Genomic DNA, 7,610 nt, shown 5'->3' with positions numbered 1-7,610 from the left:
TAGCTCGGAGAGTTCAAGCCACTGCCTTGCTCTGCAATGCTGCCTGCTGTTTGCAACTGATCAAACTTTGAGTGTCCACATTCGCCCTCACATATCTCATATCAAACTTACCTCGTATCGCCTTCGGACTTCACCTTCTCGACAATCGGTGGAGACAAGCCGAGCCAAGCCCAATTAAAGCACGCACAACAACTCCAACCTCAGGATTGTTGCACAGAATAAATGAAGGCATCTCTCTCTCTCTCTCTCTCTCTCTCTCTCTCTCTCTCTCTCTCTCTCTCTCTCTCTCTCTCTCTCTCTCTCTCGCGTCCACGCTCAGACATTGTGTACCTTCTCTGGTCCACAACCACGGAGGTGGCATTATACCCGTCTATGGTCTCCCTCACGATGCTCTTCTTGACAATCCGTCGCAATGTCAACACAATAGAAATAGAGTAAAAAAATCTCACTATGACCTTCGCCTCATGGATTTTACAGCAGAGAGAAAAATCTACGTCCCTTCATATCTCTCTCCGCTCCACGTGCGACCTGCTAACCTTTTCCCTAAAATGCATGCACAAATGCACAGAGAGGGATCTATCTAGGCTTCACAACCTGTCTTTTATTGTTCTGCCTGCCGTGGATTGTGCTCACTTGCGCACCTGCATCAGTAAGAGCCTCCCCCCCTATCCCTGTTGCAGATCTAGTAGCGCACGCCTGAAAGAGAGAGAGAGAGAGAGAGAGAGAGAGAGAGAGAGAGTCTCCCCGCCCCTTGCCCTAGCTGCACCGTCTACTGGCCTCTCGTCCTGGTCGCCTCCATTGCTCATCTGGTCGCACTGTCGAGGCATGCGTCATTTTCTACCCTGCCCAGCCGTGGGAAATACATCTCTCTCCCTCCTCCGCATGTCGCTGGCCCCCTTCTTTTAATTCAAACCAAAGTGAGCATCGTTGCAGACATCTTAAAAAGAAACTGTGCAACCAAGCAGTGCCAGCTCTTCTCTTTTTCCCCTTGAAGCTTTGGGAGCATCTTCCCAGATTCTCCTTAATTCACCTCCTTCCCAAATTTGACAGGCAAGACCTACTCATACGATTGCATGGAAGCACAAAATCTTTTCTTGGTAAATGAGCATTCATCCATATTTCAAAACTCAAGACATGTCTATCATTATCATTAGATTTACACACTCTTCATTTAAATGAGTGTCCACTATCTTATTTCAACCAATGAACCTATTTACCCTATCAAAAAATGATTGAAAATATAACCCAACCTTTTTTATATTTTAGTCAGCAAAAAGAGAAGGCATCACTAGAGCCTTGCCCTTTGGGCGGGCCAAAAATAGTCAAGGGGCTAAAAAAAGAGAGGACCGTTGAAGGTGCTAAAATGCAAGGTCATGTGGATCAAGGAGGAGCCAAATTTTGAAATGGCGATGTTACGCTAACGAAGTAAAGGTTGCAAAGATTGAATTTATTTTTTGACGTTTCAAAGGAAAGCCTATGTGGAGGGGGTATATTTTTTAGCTAAGTCCAAGATGATGATGAATTTTTTATGTGAGAAAATAATAATTAGTTTCATGTCAGTTCATTAGGAGTAAGCTGATGTTTTCTCTCGCTTCTCTACAAAGAAACAAAATGGGATATGTTCAAAGATTCTTTCAAGTATTATCATTAAAACTTTTCTCTTTTATTTTATTTTTGAAGATATTATGGAACTTTTTTTATTAGTAGCGTGCACTAATAAATTGCTTTGATTGATTAGTTTTGTATAAGATTTAATTCAAGTTATAAACTTAGCATTTCAATTTCTCTTTCATATCCAGACCTTTTGCATGATGTGTGTGTGTGTGTGTGTAAGGAATGTTTGTTTGTGTGGGTAGATAGATAGATAGATAGGAATCTTACCATACACCAAGCGAACTTTATCTAGCAAATGATAAAACCAAACGAAATCCACCACAAAACTAAACATTTAAAGCAATTGGACACTAGTTTTAGACAAAATATCCTCCCCTCTATCCATGTTGAGGGTGTGGACCCATGGTTGTAACACATTACATCCCTTATAGGTGCCTGATAGATACATTGTTTTTATTAGATGACTTTTGTTCAAACTCTACCATATGAGTTGACAATGGGTCACTCTAAATGAAGCATGTAAATCCTGCTAGCCCAAGCGTAGGTACACCACTTACCACCACTCTCTCATCTTGATTTCTGTGGAGACGCAACGATTAGTCATCGCACACATTCCCTATGACTCTCCTTCAAGGCTCAACTATCTAACGCGACCATCCCGTATCTATACAAAGACTCAAAAGGCACTCTATATCACATGAAGACTATTGACAACTTGTTTAGGTGTATCTACCACTACTTTGTACTAGATCTTTTTGAAAAAATAATCTTTAAGATATTTTTAATAGCTTAAAACTCAAAAGCCAAACTAATTTCAGGAAGAAATCCACTGAAAAATGGATGAATTTAAAATTACACTCTTTTTCTCGATAACTAAAAAGTAGTCGCACTACATAGTCTTATACCAACCCAATGAGGCTCCCCCCCCCCCCCCCCCCCCCCCTCTCTCTCTCTTTGTCTCTCTCTCTCTCTCTCTCTCTCTCTCTCCAACTCTAAGGCATCACAAAAAACGCTTACATTTGGTGTATTTTAAAAAAATCTATGTCAGATTTTAACCTTGTCTTGGCAAAAGAACTTGATAGAATTTTACGCATTAAAGTAAAAAAATTGATGCATCCTTCAAATTTTGGATACATGGATGGATAAACTCTTGTTTGGGCCGTTGTCTACCAAAATTAATATATTTTTTGTGGGCATTAATTGCCTGCGCAACTGTCTCCCATTTGGTTTTTTTCTCCATTAGGAGATATAAACGTGTACTTCCTCGTCCATTGAATCTTATAAAAGTCTTTATCTTTTAGTATGTTGGAGGCTAAAAATCAGGAGATTTTTTACCATCTTCTGTCTAGACCTGATAGACATCCTTCATGTCGGATTGCAAGGAAGCAACTGGGAGGTTCCATATCTCTCTCTCTCTCTCTCTCTCTCTCTCTCTCTCTCTCTCTCTCTCAACCTTCACGCAATGTCACGAGATGTTGGGCACAAGGACATGTAGTGGAAGACAACGACTGAAATCTTGTGTGACACAAGCCTATAGAATCCAATAAGATTCTTTTTAAGGAATCTTGTGAAATTCCAAAGTTTGCTTGATAACCTAGCAATTTCTTTAGAAAGCAATCTCATCATTAATAGAGATTTTGGTAGAGAAAAATAGGATTAAGTCTCCCCGGTCTCAAAAAAATATATTAAGTGCATAAGTGAAGGGTGAGTATAAGAAATAAAAAGACAAATGAAGCTGGAAAGTCGAAAGACATATGAAAGTGGAAAGTCAAAAGACCTTTTCTGACCATATAAAGAGGTGGTCACTTCACATTGCTATATTTTTGTTTCTCTTCTCGTTTATTTTTCCTTGAGCGTTTTTTCTCTTTAAAGTGTCCTCTCTCTCTCTCTCTCTCTCTCTCTCTCTCTCTCTCTCTCTCTCTCAATGTTGTATCCGTCCTTCCCAGCTGGTCTGTTGCAAATCTACATGCTTCATCATTGCCAGTTGCTACATGTTATAGACTAGCACATCGTTTTTGTTATTGTTGAGGGAACCTTTGAATTAGGCATACCGTTTACTTTTTTTGAAGCCATTAGGAATACCATTCATTTTGAAGTATGTGCCTATGATTTTTTTTTAAATTATTAGTAGGAATTGTGGAAATTTTTTTCCTGATGGAAAAGGGAAAGAAAGAGTTGTCAGATGTCGACGTGAGGATGACAACAATTGCCAGCGGCATGAGGATGATGGGTTCGTTGTCATCGACACATCCTAGAGCCACTTCCACGGAGCTGGATGCGGGGTTGGGAGGGGTTGCGAGAGTTCTTTTTCTTATACTAAATGCGGGCTGTGTAAACAACAAAACGAAGAGGACAAGTTGGTTAGCTTGGGGTCTTTGAGTCGAGCGAAAGGTGTTCCTAATTTGTTGGTCTGTGCGCTAATGATAGAAAAACAATGAATGAATCTGGAAAGATTTTGCAATAAAATAAAGTATGTCAAATTTAGAAAGATCCCTTCTCTCTCACACACACACTCACTCACTTATTTCTTCTCTCTCTAGCACGTCTTCTGCTCTTTCTCTCTCTCTCTCTCTCTCTCTCTCTCTCTCTCTCACACACACACACACACACACACACACACACACACACACATAACACAATGGCTGTTTATTTGCAACAAGAGCAAGCTCACTCGATGACAGGGTAGTGCAAGCACAAAAGGATGGCGTTCTTACAATTCGATGGTGGTGGTGGTGGAGTACTTGCCACGCTGGCGTTCTTAGAATTCGATGGTGGTGGTGGTGGTAGGGTACTTGTTAGTCTGGCGTTGTCATTCCTGACGCAGGTGTCAAGGTTGACTATGGTAGTGACGGGGTCACCGTCGTCTCTCATTGGTGCAAGTAGCGATGAGCACGGTGCTTTGCAACCTTTATCGGTGCAAGTGCTCAGGAATCCACCTCCATATCAGGGGCACTTCAGACTCGCGTTGTTGTTTTTCAGAGCATTATTTAGATATATCTTCGTCTTCAAGTGGTATACTTGGGAAGTCATGCAGGTGGCACTTAAATACCCCAAATCGTACTCTATGTTGTCATTTCCACAAAAGTTGCACTCAATCACCAAATACATATGGGACATAAGCCACAAGAAAAGCCCCGATGATCCCCATACTCTAGCACTTATTACATCTTCAGTGCTCTCTCTCTCTCTCTCTCTCTCTCTCTCTCTCTCTCTCTCTCTCTCTCTCTCTCTCTCTCTCTCTCTCTCTTTGAAAGAGGTATAAAAACTCCTAAAAACAGTCCATGGCGCAGTGGACCGGCTTGAGGACTTTTGAAATGCTTTATTCATAGCAAAATTGTTGTACCCTTTCTAACTCTCTCACGTTGAAAGAGCTCTAAAACTCTTGAAAATAGTCTGTGGTGCCATGGACTGGTTTGAGGAATTTGGAGGTGCTTTAATTATAGCTAAATCGTTGTGCTACAGTGACACAGACTAGCAGAAGTGTGCCCTTACTTGCTCACAGAGAGGAGAGACAACAACAATCGTAGTGTTGTGTGTGTTCTCCATTGAGAACAAGAGCTCTTCCATTTCGCGCGTGCGAGAGAGAGAGAGAGAGAGAGAGAGAGAGAGAGAGAGAGAGAGAGAGAGAGAGAGAGAGAGAGAGAGATCCCAAAATGGCATACATATTGACCAGAGCACGGCCAGGCACGATACATTTCTCCAACAGAGTTAGACTATCATCTCGTCGTGAATTTCATCGTATGGAGAAAGGCCTCAATGCCGCTTACAGGATACCAATCACAAAAACATATCGACCAGCACGGCCAGGCACAATACATTTCTCCAACAGACTTAGACGAACATCTCCTCGTGAATTTTTGCGTACGGAGAAAGGCCTCAACGTCACTTATAGGATACTCACCAGTCACAAAAATAGAGAGAGAGAGGATACTCACCAGTCACAAAAATAGAGAGAGAGAGAGAGAGAGAGAGAGAGAGAGAGAGTTTCTTATATACATAGGGTACAATAGCACATGTGACTTCCTTCGAAATTCAAGACCCATAGACTACAACTTCCATTTCAAGTAGACATATCTTTTAAGTCATTCACTCTAAAAGATACTTATGTCTAATGTGCAAGCCAGATCTTAGTTGCTCTGGGGTCCTTCTAGAGAAAAGGGAAAATTGAGATCATTGCCAATTGTTCGAGTAGCGCGGGGGAAGCCTTAAGGCAATTAAAAAATATGTCACAGTGCCATATCACCACATCACTTGCATTACTGGCAATTGTCCGAATGGCGCATGCGGAAAACTTATGGAAACTGAAAGATGCTACATCGTGCCATGTAACCACATCCTCAACATTACTAGAATAACACATGAGACTTTATCAAAGATCCATCCATTGACAAGTAGACATGTCTATTAGTCATTGAAACTAAAAATACAACTTTCTAATGTGCAAGCAAGTTCTTAGTTTCTTTGGGGTCTTACTAGAGAAAAGTGAAAAGTTATAGCATGTCCTTCCTTTAGCAAATCCAAAGACAGACGACCTTTACCTGCATCCACAGAAAGAAAACAATCACTACATTAGTTTTCAAACATCATAAGAGGTAACTTGGGCGACTCTAGTTGTTATCCATGTCACTCTAACTTAAACTAAGAGAGGAAAATGCTGAAAAAAGAAAAACTATTTGTCAAGGATGAGCCAATAAGTACTCCCAAAGATAAGTTGGTCACAATAGATTATACCATTCTAGCTAATCCATGCACCCCACATGGTACCTTTGTACAAGTGCATGTTAATTTAATCATCATTCCTTGAAGAAGCAAAACCTAATCTAAGTGTTCAAGTGCCTCAGATGGTCTTGTCGCCATGGTTGATGCCATGTCAGCTTGGATTGGAATCATTAAGCTAAATCTCTCTTATGAAGAGAAGGAGATGTATAGTTATTGATATTTTTGCTTAGCAGTTGCTCTATCAAAACCTGAAGCCCTAGCTATGCTCTCATAATGAACAGTTGATATTATGAATGGAAACCCAAGTGAGTTAAAGGTAGTGGATTCCCCTTTAGATACTTTTGCTTTTGTATAGTGTATTCTTCTTTGCAGTCAAGACGACATGGCTCAGTTCTACGCGTCAAGCCATAAAGGTGGATTTCTTCACACATTTTGAGACATTAATTGTAGTAAAGGCGCTCTTACAGCGCATTCAGGCTCTGCTTTTAATAACAAGATTTTTACCCTGCAGAGGGATCCTATCTTTCATAAAACCCCCAGGGTATAGGCCCTTGGGGTTAATGCACCCCAAGTCCCTAAGACAATAGAGGTGTTAAGGCCTAGTTTAGTCAAAGCTAAGGGTATAGAAGTAGCCTAACCTAGTTAAATTTCTTTTTCTAATCTAGTTAGGCTATAAGGTCATATGTAGGTAGTAAGTCACTCTTTTTTCTAGAAACCCAAGTCAACTTAAACTGGTTGAACCTGTCTAGGCTCTCAGTCAGATCTAACTCAAAAAACGGGGTCATATATCGAATCCATGTCACGTTTCTTTAGGCGACACTAGATTTTGGCATTGCTAGGCTGTAGTGTCAATCTTAGTGAAAGTGTAGAGAGAAAGAGAGAGAATCTTAGATAGATAGAGAGAAACACACACACACTTTGTTACTTGCTTTTGAGCTTTCAGCATATTGGAAAATACTTTACTAAACCCTAATAATATCTCAGTGGGTAGATAGCTACAATTTTTTACACTCTGTTTAAAAACTACCATGGGACAGAGCCCTTATAGGCTAATAACTGCCACTTAATCAATAGCTAGCAAGTAAAAAACGTGGGTCTGTCTATTGAACCTCACCGACCGTGCTGTAACGCGCTGTGGTTTATTTTGCTCCACTGAGCCGGACCAATACTAAGGCAGCCGCATGGTATCAATTCCCCAGAAGGCACATACTACACTCAATACTTGGGAGGATTTTGTGCAAGCCAGGAATAATGGTGATCTCCCCTTCTCTATTTTT

Source organism: Adiantum capillus-veneris, chromosome 25 (genome assembly GCF_014529385.1).
Source record: "Adiantum capillus-veneris isolate H3 chromosome 25, ASM1452938v2, whole genome shotgun sequence".
Taxonomy (NCBI): domain Eukaryota; kingdom Viridiplantae; phylum Streptophyta; class Polypodiopsida; order Polypodiales; family Pteridaceae; genus Adiantum; species Adiantum capillus-veneris.
This window is presented reverse-complemented; position numbering follows the sequence as displayed.